The sequence below is a fragment of the Salvelinus sp. IW2-2015 genome, unplaced genomic scaffold (genome assembly GCF_002910315.2).
Source record: "Salvelinus sp. IW2-2015 unplaced genomic scaffold, ASM291031v2 Un_scaffold1493, whole genome shotgun sequence".
Lineage (NCBI taxonomy): Eukaryota > Metazoa > Chordata > Actinopteri > Salmoniformes > Salmonidae > Salvelinus > Salvelinus sp. IW2-2015.
Genome location: NW_019942943.1, coordinates 53,034 through 65,722, shown reverse-complemented (window position 1 = coordinate 65,722; position 12,689 = coordinate 53,034). Strand labels below are relative to the sequence as shown.

The 12,689-nt window shown below is 44.9% G+C and overlaps 1 pseudogene; it reads left to right on the top strand.

Moving 5' to 3' along the window:
- Nucleotides 1–12,689, top strand: part of LOC112071020 (dystrobrevin beta-like) — a 68,745-nt pseudogene that overhangs the window by 22,292 nt on the left and 33,764 nt on the right.

Genomic DNA, 12,689 nt, shown 5'->3' with positions numbered 1-12,689 from the left:
CCCCCTGTCACTCAAGGAGCGCATTTGTTGTTGCTTGACCACGAGACACTTTCGTTCAGTCTGCATGGTCAATGCAGCACATGCAACAATGTTGTTTCCACTTTGATCTTAATATAAATCCACAAGCGTTCTATAATTACAACATTAGTTTGTGTTTCTTACATCTGCAAACAGCTAGTTTGTATTTTCTTAGCAAGTTAAGCTAAATTGTGTTAACCACTAATGCTAGTTAGCTGGCTAGCTAATGTAGAGCAAATGTAGCTAGCTAATACATCCTGATACCATTGCAGGTGGAGGCCTAAATCAGCATGTTGTTTGTGCAACAGTATCTTCTAAATCACAGAGGAATAGGCGAAGCATGAATATGTTGACTATATGAATAAAGATTTAATGTAGCCAAAGATTATAGGGTCCCCTAGGAAACACTGAACATCACTTTGGTTCCTACCCTGTCACAATAACTCCTCCCTGGCATTTTCATTCGTTGTCATGTTAAACAACACTGTATTCAAAGTGCCCACTATTATTTATATTCTAACTATAGAGTTATAATAAACATTCTATTTCCATGATTCCAAAAGTTCACCCAAGTGTTTTGATCTAAATCGCAACATTTGATAAAAAATAAGGCCTAGTATTTTATGCCCACATCGTGGCAGTGTGGAAATTATCTCAAACGAGTACAGGAAATGATTTTAGGTTGAAGTTGAATTGAACCGTATAAAACAATCAGAATGGAGAAAGTCCCATTGAAATAACTTATGTGTTGCCACCCTAGGGTCATGAACTACTCAAAAATAATATTTAGAACTTTTATTATTCAAAAACATAAAATCCCGTCAAAAATGTGAAAAATGATATGATTTTTTGGCCATATCGCCTAGCCCTACTTGGTATTGCTTAGCTCCTCAGCAGGCTATAAGCAAGCTGTGACTTTAGGATCCCCGTCAGACTGACAGTGAGCTTCCAGTGGATTTATACACTACACAAAGGGGAGCAGAGTTATGATTTTGTGATGGACTATCTGTCACTGTTAATCTAGAACATCTAAAACTACTGTGTCCTCAACTGGCTTAGACAAAAATAAATACTACCTGTACTGTCCTAAAATATGAGTTTAAAATATTGACCAGGTCATACTCAGTGTAACCACACAACCTTTACTCACAGTCTTTAATGTCCGAATGTCTCATGTTGTTTTATTCCTTCAATCATCTTTTAGTCAATACTCTCATTGCAATTGGAAATAGCTATGCAATTCACTTTGTTGTGAGTACGATTAGAATTTTATGACAGGGATATTGACAGACGGAGAGAAAGGAGGAGAGTGAGGAAGCATTACCAGGAAGTAGTGAATTCATTTGATTTTTTTTGTTGCAGCCTGCAGGTTGCAAATATTATTTCCAAATGCTTTCTTCAAGCTGATTTCTGAAGTCAGAAATAGAATGAAAGAGATGTCTTACCAGGAATAGAGGCGAGACTGATATGAAGGCTAGGGGACATTTATGAAAGTACAGCCTTGTCTTCTCTGTCCTCGATGCCACAGGCACAATGAGTAGAAGGCCATTGCATTGTCATTAGATGCCCACTCTTCGTGACAACGCTAAGCTAGCTCATTGCAGGACTTTGATCATAGAATTCCTAAATATACTGTTGACTTGTTCTTATTAATTGACCTTTTGACCTCTGTGGCACCTCTGAGTGGGTTGTGGAACGTTGTGATGGGAACTTGTGACATCACATGTGACTGAAATCATTATCAGGGAGTCATACTGAGACCAAGGTCCCTTTTACAGATGAGCCTTGAATTAAAGAAATGACAGAAAATGCACACATCAAAATATAAATACAAAATKAAAGCAACATTTWAAAAAATTATAATAATCATCATCATCAGTAATAAGGTCCTCAATCAGCTTTCTGAATTACCCTACAGGCACCAAAACATTMTTTTCTAATAACATTTGGAAGATTGTTCCACAAATAAGGTCCAAGAACTAAAAAGCTGATTTACCTAACTCCGAGACCATAGGATTTTCCAGAGTTATCAATCCCTGAGACTAGGTGTGGTAACTCCTATGTCTGAGGTTTAGTAATGATGTTAGGTACAGTGGGACTTTTTATAAAGGGCTTTATACATTGCTATGTTTTCATGTATCAACCTATGTGACATCAGAGGGCCATCCAACTTTCTGATAGAGACTGCAGTGATGAGTACTGAAAATGGCTCCCGTAATGAAGCGCTGTGCGTTTATAAGAAACTGCATCTAACGGCTTTAGTGAAGTGGCAGCAACATAGGTGATGTCGCCATAGTCTAGGACYGATTTGGAAAGTCAACGGAATAATCTGCTTTCTACTATTTAGCAAGAGGCATGACCGATTTCTAGAAAAGAAGCCCATTTTTATTCTTAGCTTCTTAACTAAGTCATCAGTATGCTTTTTAAAAGACAGCTTTCCGTCTGTCCAGATATTTGTAAGCAGGGACAAAATCAATATGGACACCATCTAGCTCTAGAGGACAACATATTCGTAGTTATACCTGCAGAGAGAGAGAGACCGAGAGAGAGATTCTCAGAGCACGTCATTCTTAAACCTTTTATATAAGAGTCTTTTACTCAGTAAATAGGAGTTATATTTGTACACGGTTTGCTTAAAGGTTTGATGATTTACTTCTCAGAGGATAGTATAGTACTGTATATGAAAGGCCTTTTATGTAATGGGCCTTGGATAAGTGTCAGCGCTGCCTGGGCGAAGGAACTGTACACGTATGTAAATGTCATTATCAGAGAAGGCAGTCATGCATTTATTTCACAGAACGACAAAAACAAAATGATGGGAGAAAAAATCTAGTCTATTTAGAGGTTGAGATGAAGTGCGGTATTGAGAAAAAGTTTTTTTWTTTWWATTGTTTTATTCATTTTATTATTATTATTATTTATTTATTTATTTTTGAATTTTTTATTGTTTATTTCACTTTTGTTTATTATCTACTTCACTTGCTTTGGCAATGTAAACATATGTTTCCCATGCCAATAAAGCCCCTTAAATTTAAATTGAATTGAGGGAGAGGAGAGGAGGGGACTGTATCGTCATAGTCATGTGACTGCTGGGTCTCCTTGGAGACAGCAGCAGTGTAGTTCATTAAGATGCTGCTGGCTCAGTTAAGAGCAGAGCGGACCAGGGTAGGCAGCTGGCTACAGCAGCGCTTGAATGGTTGGATGTATTTGGCTAGCCAGACTGTTGCTTTCTACCCTCTAAAGGAGGTGAGTGAGATCTCATTATATCCTCTTATCTCAGTTATTATAGTATTAGGGTCCTGGATGAAAGCGGACGCTGGCTTTTTACACTGTTGTTAGTCGTAAATATTTGAGTTGAGATTTGACTTGTTTGTCAGAATTTTACTAAACTAGTGATATATTTCTAGGGACACTATATTCCTATTACACTCCCCTTTTCCTTGTCTGAACTGGATCAACATACTATTTTATTGTTTTGAACTTGGGATTTTATATGGAGGTTTAAAAATAGTACTTCAAAATATGTTCCTTATTATAAACTGTGTGGTTCGAGCCCTGAATGCTGATTKGCTGACAGCYGTGGTATATCAGACCGTATACCACKGGTATGACAAAAYATCTATTTTTACTGCTCTAATTTAGTTGGTAACCAGTTTATAATAGCAACTCAAGGGGGGGGGGGGGGTTGTGGTATATGGCCAATATATCATGGTTAAGGGCTGTATCCAGGCACTCCACGTTGCGTTGCACGTAAGAACAGCCCTTAGCCCGGGCCATATACCACACCCCCTCGAGCATTATTGCTGAAGTGTGCCTTGAAAGTATTAGCTTGACTCTGGGGGATCTAATATTGGATCTTCATGATAATACAAATACTATGCTGGTCAGGTCAGGTGGCCCCCTCATCGTTAGTAGTACTGTGAGTGAATAATTAATTCAGTTGCTTATTAAGAGAAATACTGATGAAAATATGATGCAGTACTATAAAGGTTGAACATTCTTTGAAAACATTTTGGAGAAACGAACAGTATGCTAATACTATTATTATATCAGTACTCAGTTGTGTTGTGACAAGGTAGGGGTGGGATACTTAAAAATATATATATATATATATATTTAACCTTTATTTAACTAGGCAAGTCAGTTAATAAGAACAAATTCTTATTTAGAATGACGGCTTACCAAAAAACTCCTGTGGAGACGGGGGCTGGGATTAAAATAAAACATTTAATTAAAATATAGGATAAAACACACATCACGACGAGAAACACAACAACACTACATAAAGAGAGACCTAAGACGACAACATCGCATGGCAGCAACACAACATGACAACACAGCATGGTAGCAACACAACATGACAACACAGCATGGTAGTAACACAACATGACAACAACATGGTAGCAGCACAACATGGCAGCAACACATGACAACACAGCATGGTAGCAACACCACATGGCAGCAACACAACATGGTAGCAGCACAAAACATGGTACAAACATTATCGGGCACAGACAACAGCACAAAGGGCAAGAAGGTAGAGACAACAATACATCACGCGAAGCAGCCACAACTGTCAGTAAGAGTGTCCATGGCTMCAGTCCAAACACTTAWAAGAYACACCCTATCCCCTCAGCCCTCAAAGTGGACACTTCTGATGACGATTCATGACGTCTGACGAGTATAYACTTGCAGGGCAAGGGCCGAGGGAGAAAGGAATGATTTTTAAATGAACCGCCCTTRCCCGGAAATTTGTCACTCGTTCATCCCGCGATGATTGTGTTTTCAGCCACTGGGTGCTTTATATGCGCTACAGTCAATTATGATTGCATGTCTACTTATATTAAATATATAATTATTAATATACGCCTACTGTATGATAGCTATCAAATGAATTAGCTAACTAACGTTAGCCTGCCTAGCTGGAACTTCTGAAGAAGGAAAATGTTTTATTTTTACAACAATTTCCAAAAGATAACCAAACAAAAACATCATTACTTTTACGAGACGTGTTTGTGCCATCATGTGCATTAGTAGCACGTCTAACCTTTTTACATTCGTTTTTACTTGCACTTGTATGTTGACTTCTCCATTGATGTTTTTAAGTTTTGGTAGACTTTTCTTAGCGGATGTACAATGGTCGCAAATTGAATTATGGGGAGTTTCAGGCCCCGGAGTGAACATAATTATACACTCACAAACTCGACTAAAACGAGGGCTGTTATCTTGATAAGTACGTGAATTAGACAATTTTCCTGTCCGACTAAGCATTCAAAATGTAACGAGTACTTTTGGGTGTCAGGGAAAATGTAAGGAGTAAAAAGTAAAATATTTTCTTTAGGAATGTAGTGGAGTAAAAGTAAAAGTTGCCCAAAATATAAATAGTAAAGTATAGATACCCCCAAAAAACTACTTAAGTAGTACTTTAAAGTATTTTTACTTAAGTACTTTACAGCACTGCCAGTTTGAGTGTGTGTTGCAGCTCGTTCCAGTCGCTAGCTGCAGCGAACTGAAAAGAGGAGCGACCCAGGGATGTGTGTGCTTTGGGGCTCTTTATCAGAACTGTGATGGACAGAACAGGTATTGTATGTGGAGGATGGGGGCTACAGTAGGTATCTCAGATAGGGGGGAGTGAGGCCTAAGAGGGTTTTTATAAATAAGCATCAACCAGTGGGTCTTGCGACTGGTATACAGAGATGACCAGTTTACAGAGTATAGAGTGCAGTGATGTGTTCTATAAGGAGCATTGGTGGCAAACCTGAATCTCGAATGGTAAAGAACCTCTAGCCGCTCGAGAGCACCCTTTCCTGCCGATCTATAAATTATGTCTCCGTAATCTCGCATGGGTAGGATGGTCATCTGAATCAGGGTTAGTTTGGCAGTTGGGGTGAAAGATGAGCGATTACAATAGAGGAAACCAAGTCTAGAATTAACCTTGATATGTGCTGAGAGAAGGACAGTGTACCTTCTAACCATACTCCCAAGTACTTGTATGAGGTGACTACCTCAAGCCCTAAACCGACCGAGGTAGTAATCACACCTGTGAGGAGAGGGGCATTCTTCTTACCAATTCACAGGACCTTTTGTTTTGGAGGTGTTCAGAACAAGGTTAAGGGCAGAGAAAGCTTGTTGGACACTAAGAAAGCTTTGTTGTAGAGCGTTTAACATAGAATTTGGGGAGGGGCCAGCTGAGTATAAGACTGTATCATCTGCATATAAATGGATGAGAGAGCTTCCTACTGCCTGAGCTATGTTGTTGATGTAAATTGAGAAGAGCGTGGGGCCTAGAATTGAGCCCTGGGGTACTCCCTTGGTGACAGGCAGTGGCTGAGACAGCAGATGTTCTGACTTTAAACACTGCACTCTTTGAGAGAGGTAGTAAGAAAGCCAGGCCAAAGACCCCTAAGAAACGCCATTACTCCTTAGCCGGCCCACAAGAATGGAATGGTCTACCGTATCAAAAGCTTTGGCCAAGTCAATAAAAATAGCACCACAACATTGCTTAGAATCAAGGGCAATGGTGACATCATTGAGGACCTTTAAGATTGCAGTGACATATCCATAACCTGAGGCGGAAACCAGATTGCATACCAGAGAGAATACTAGTCAGTTTATTGACAAGTTTTTCCAACACTTTTGGCCTTTAACATTTAGGATCAGCTTGATCTCCACCTTTAAATAAAGGACGCACTGTGGCTGACTTCCAAGCAATTGGAACCACCCCAGAGAAGAGAAACAGTTTTAAAAGGTCAGAGATAGGCTTGGTGATGATAGGGGCGGCAACCTTAAAGAAGAAAGGGTCTAAACCATCTGACCCAAATGTTTTTTGGGGTCAAGTTTAAGGAGGCCCCTTTAGAATCTCAAATATAGAATATATTTTGATTAACACTTTTTTGGGGGGGGGGGTTACTACATGATTCCATATGTGTTATTTTATAGTTTTGATGTCTTCACTATTATTCACAATGTATAAAAATAGTAAAAATAAAGAAAACCCTTGAATGAGTAGGTGTGTTTCAAACTTTTGACTGGTACTGTTAAATTAGAAAGATATTGATTCTTAATTGTATTGATCACCCTGTTAATAGGCCTACATCTGAATGGAGATAGGGGGGGGGGGATGCGATCCATGGATGAGATGGAGAAAAAAGACAAATTAGTTTGTAACTGTTATTTCTCCATACATGGAACTAGAGTGTGAATATTGAAGTTCTCTGGTCCGAGCAGAGGAGTTTACGTCTGAAATGGCACCCAATTCCCTATATAGTACACTACTTTGATCCCTGGTGAAAGTTGTGAGTGTATAAAACATTAGGAACACCTTTCTAATATTCAGTAGCACCACTTTTGCCCTCAGAACAGCCTCAGTTCGTCGGGGCATGAACTCTACAACGTGTTGAACGCATTCCAAAAGGATGCTGGCCCATGTTGACTCCAATGCTTTCCACAGTTGTCAAGTTGGCTGGATTTCATTTGGGTGGTGGAACTTTCTTGATACACAAGGGACAAATCCAGCAGCATTGCAGTTCTTAACACACTTAAACTGGTGCGCCTGGCCTACCCCGTTCAAAGGCACTTAAATCTTTTGTCTTGCTCATTCACCCTCTGAATGGCACACATACACAATCCATGTCTCAATTGTCTCAAGGCTTTAAAATCCTTCATTAACCTGTCTCCTCCCCTTCATCTACACTGATTGAAGTGGATAGGTGTCATCAATAAGGGATCATAGCTTTTACCTGGATTCACCTGGTCAGTCTGTCATGGAAAGAGCAGGTATTCCTAATGTTTTGTACAATCAGTGTATAATGAATAGGATGCCATTTGGGATGCACCCAGAGAGGGGGTCTGTAGTGAGCCAGTGAGTGAGGATAATCTAGCCCAACAGAGAGAGCCCCAGCCTTTCAATCAAATTGTATTTGTTACATACACGTTTTTAGCAGATGTTATTGCGGGTGCAGCAAAATGCTTGTGTTTTGTTATATCTAACAATTTCACAATACATACAAATTTAAAGGAATTGAATTAAGAATATGTAAATATTTGGATGAGCAATGTCAGAGCGGCATAAACTAAAATACAGTAGATGGCAGTCTCAGACTGAAGTATGGACCAAACAGAGAGAGTCCCAGCCAGCCAGCAAGCACAGGACAAAACAGAGAGAGTCCCTGCCAGCCAGCACAGGACCAAACAGTGAGAGTCCCTGCCAGCCAGCACAGGACCAAACAGTGAGGTCTGCCAGCCGCACAGGACCAAACAGTGAGAGTCCCAGCCAGCCAAACACAGGACCAAACAGTGAGAGTCCCAGCCAGCCAACACAGAGCCAAACGTGAGGAGTCCCAGCCAGCCAGCTAGCACAGGACCAAACAGCGAGAGTCCCAGCCAGCCAGCCAGCTAGCACAGGACCAAACAGGAGATGTCCAGCCAGCCAGCCAGCTAGCACAGGACCAAACATGAGAGTCCCAGCCAGCCAAGCCAGCTAGCACAGGACCAAACAATGAGAGTCCAGCCAGCCAGCTAGCACAGGACGAGATCCGCAGCAAGCCAGCCAGCTAGCACAGGACCAAACAGAGAGAGTCCCAGCCAGCCAGCCAGCACAGGACCAAACAGAGAGAGTCCAGCCAGCCAGCCAGCCAGCACAGGACAAAACAGAGAGAGCCGCCAGCCAGGCACAGCACAGGGACCAAACAGAGAGTCCCAGCCAGGCCGCAGCTAGCACAGGACCAAACAGCGAGAGTCCCAGCCAGCCAGCCAGCTAGCACAGGACCAAACAGCGAGAGTCCCAGCCAGCGCAGCCAGCTAGCACAGGACCAAACAGGAGAGTCCCAGCCACCAGCCAGCTAGCACAGGGACCAAACAATGAGAGTCCCAGCCAGCCGGCCAGCTAGCACAGGACCAAACAGAAAGAGTCCCAGCAGCCAGCCAGCCAGCACAGGACCAAACAGAGAGAGTCCCAGCCAGCCAGCCAGCACAGGACCAAAACAGAGAGAGCCCCCAGCCAGCCAGCACAGGACCAAACAGAGAGTCCCCAGCAGCTAGCCGGCCACTAGCACGGCCAAACAGAGCCCCATCCAGCCAGCTAGCACAGGACAAAACAGAGTCTCAGCCAGGCCAGCTAGCACAGGACCAAACAGAGAGAGTCCCACCCAGCCAGCCAGCCAGCCAGCCAGCACAGGACCAAACAGCGGAGAGTCCCAGCCAGCCAGCCAGCACAGGACCAAACAGAGAGCGCCCCAGCCAGCTAGCCAGCACAGGACCAAAACAGGAGAGCCCCAGCCAGCCAGCTAGCACAGGACCCAAACAGAGAGAGTCCACGGCCAGCTAGCACAGGACAAACAGAGAGTCCCAGCCAGCTAGCCGGCCAGCTAGCACAGGACAAACAGTGAGACCAGCCAGCTAGCACAGGACCAAACAGAGAGTCCCAGCCAGCTAGCCGGCCAGCTAGCACGGACCACAAGCCCATCCAGCCAGCTAGGCACAGGACAAAACAGAGAGTCAGCCAGCCAGCTAGCACAGGACCAAACAGGGAGCAGTCCAGCCAGCCAGCAGCTAGCACAGGACCAAACAGCGAGAGTCCCAGCCAGCCAGCCAGCTAGCACAGGACCAAACAGTGAGAGATCCCGAGCCAGCCAGCCAGCTACACGGACCAACAAGAGGAGTCCCAGCCAGCCGGCCAGCTAGCACGACCAAAACAGAGAGAGTCCAGCCAGCCAGCCAGCTACAACAGGACCAAACCAGAGAGAGTCCCAGCCAGCAGCAGCCAGCACAGGACCAAACATAGAGAGTCCCAGCCAGCAGCCAGCACAGGCAAACAGAGAGAGCCCAGGCCAGCCAGCACAGGACCAAACAGCAGAGTCCCAGCCAGCCAGCCAGCTAGCACAGACCAAACAGCGAGAGTCCCACAGCCAGCCAGCTAGCACAGGACCAAACACGAGAGTCCCAGCCAGCAGCCAGCTAGCACAGGACCAAACAGTGAGAGTCCAGCCAGCCAGCCGCTAGCACAGGGACAAACAAGAGAGTCCCAGCCAGCCGGCCAGCTAGACAGGACCAAACATTTAGCAGTCCCAGCCAGCCAGCAGCACAGACTCTAGATCTCCCCGTAGAGACAGAACCTCAGATCTCCCGTGGGACAGAACCCTCAGATCTCCCGAGAACAGAACCTCAGTCTCCCACGTAGAGACAGAACCCTTAGATCTTCCCGTAGAGGCGAACCCTCAGATCTCCCCGTAGAAAACAGAACCCTTAGATTCTCCCCGTAGAGACAGAACCCTTAGATCTCCCCAGTAGAGACAGACCTTGATTCCCGTAGAACCAGAACCCCAGATCTCCCCGTAAGAAACAGAACCTCGATCTCCCGTAGAGACAGAACCTTCAGCTCTCCCCGTAGAGACAGAACCTCAGAATCTCCCCTCAGAGGACAGAACCCTCAGATCTCCCGTAGAGACAGAACCCTCAGATCTCCCCGTAAAGACAGAACCAGTCTCAGACGACCTCAATCTCCCCGTAGAGACAGAACCCTCAGATCTCCCCGTAGAGACAGAACCCTCAGATCTCCCGTAGAGAAGAACCCTCAGATCTCCCCGTAAGAGACAGAACCCTCAGATCTCCCCGTAGAGACAAAACCCTCAGATCTCCCCGTAGCAGGCCCAGATCTCCCTAGAGACAGAACCCTCAAGCTCCCCGTAGAGACAGAACCCTTAGATCTCCCCGTAGAGACAGAACCCTAGACTCCCGTGAGACAGAAACCCTTAGATCTCCCCGAGAGACAGAACCCTCAGATCTCCCCGTAGAAGACAGAACCCTCAGATCTCCCCGTAGAGACAGAACCTTAGATCTCCCCGTAGAGACAGAACCCTCAGATCTCCCCGTAGAACAGAACCCTTAGATCTCCCCGTAGAGACAGAACCTCAGATCTCCCCGTAGAAACAGAACCCTTAGATCTCCCCGTAGAGACAGAACCCTCAGATCTCCCCGTAGAGACAGAACCCTCAGATCTCCCCGTAGAGACAGAACCCTCAGATCTCCCCGTAGAGACAGACCTTAGATCTCCCCGTAGAGACAGAACCTTAGATCTCCCCGTAGAGACAGAACCCTTCAGATCTCCCCGTAGAAACAGAACCCTCTAGATCTCCCCGTAGAGGACAGAACCCTCAGATCTCCCCGTAGAGACAGAACCCTCAGATCTCCCGTAGAGACAGAACCCTCAGATCTCCCCGTAGAGACAGAAACCTCAGATCTCCCCGTGAGAACAGAACCCTCAGATCTCCACCATGTGAATAGCATCAATATACAATGTAGGATTTTCACATACAGAGGGGCCTCCCGAGTGGTGCAGTGGTCTAAGGCACTGCATCGCGGTGCTAGCTGTGCCACTAAAGATTCTGGGTTCGAGTCCAGGCTCTGTTGCCGCCGGCCGCAACCGGGAGACCCATAGGGCGGCGCACAATTGGCCCAGCGTCGTCCGGGTTAGGGGAGGGTTTGGCCGGCAGGGATGTCTTGTCACATTGCGCACTAGCGACTCCTGTGGCGGGCCGGGCGCAGTGCACGCTGACATGGTCGCCAGGTGTACGGTGTTTCCTCCGACACATTGGTGCGGCTGGCTTCCGGGTTAAGCAGGCATTGTGTCAAGAAGCAGTGCGGCTTGGCTGTGTTGTGTTGTGTTTCGGAGGACGCACGGCTCTCGACCTTTGCCTCTCCCGAGTCCGTACGGGAGTCACAGCGATGGGACAAAACTAACTACCAATTGAATACCACGAAATTGGGGAGAAAACGGGGTAAAAATGTTTTCTTTTTTATTACGATTTCGCATACAGTGTAGCAATAAAGTCCTGTGATCTTTTGAAAACTACAGCACAGTAGTTTAGTATGATAATGCTTACAGTCATGGTCTCCTACAGTAATGTAATGTAACCCCATATTYGGTGTATACGTCTGTGTTCACACTGTAACAATAAAGTGGTGTAATCTTGTGTTTTACTGCAGTCAGCCGAAGCCAGTAGCCAACAACATGAACAACACAATGTTCATGTCCTCTGGTGTACCTACTCCTACTAAAAGGTAAGTGCCTCAGAATTGTCTTTGATATGCCCCTATAGCTAGCTATCATTTCTAACTTATTTCCTCTGAGTTCCTCGCAGAACACCAACTGCTTCTAGCCTCTTATGTCCTGCTTCTGTGTCTTTAAAGATGTCTTCCCCTGTGTATTTAAATATGTCAGTCCCCTTGTGTCTTTAAAGATGTCAGTCCCCCTGTGTCTCTAAAGATGTCCTCCCCTGTGTCTCTAAAGATATCCTCCCCTGTGTCTCTAAAGATGTCCTCCCCTGTGTCTCTAAAGATGTCCTCCCCTGTGTCTCTAAAGATGACTTCCCCTGTGTCTTTAAAGATGTCTTCCCCTGCGTCTTTAAAGATGTCCTCCCCCGTGTCTCTAAAGATGTCCTCCCCTGTGTCTCTAAAGATGTCCTCCCCTGTGTCTTTAAATATGTCAGTCCCCTTGTGTCTTTAAAGATGTCAGTCCCCCTGTGTCTTCCCCTGTGTATTTAAATATGTCAGTCCCCCTGTGTCTTCCCCTGTGTATTTAAATATGTCAGTCCCCCTGTGTCTTTAAAGATGTCTTCCCCTGTGTCTTCCCCTGTGTATTTAAAGACGTCTTCCCCTGTGTATTTAAAGATGTC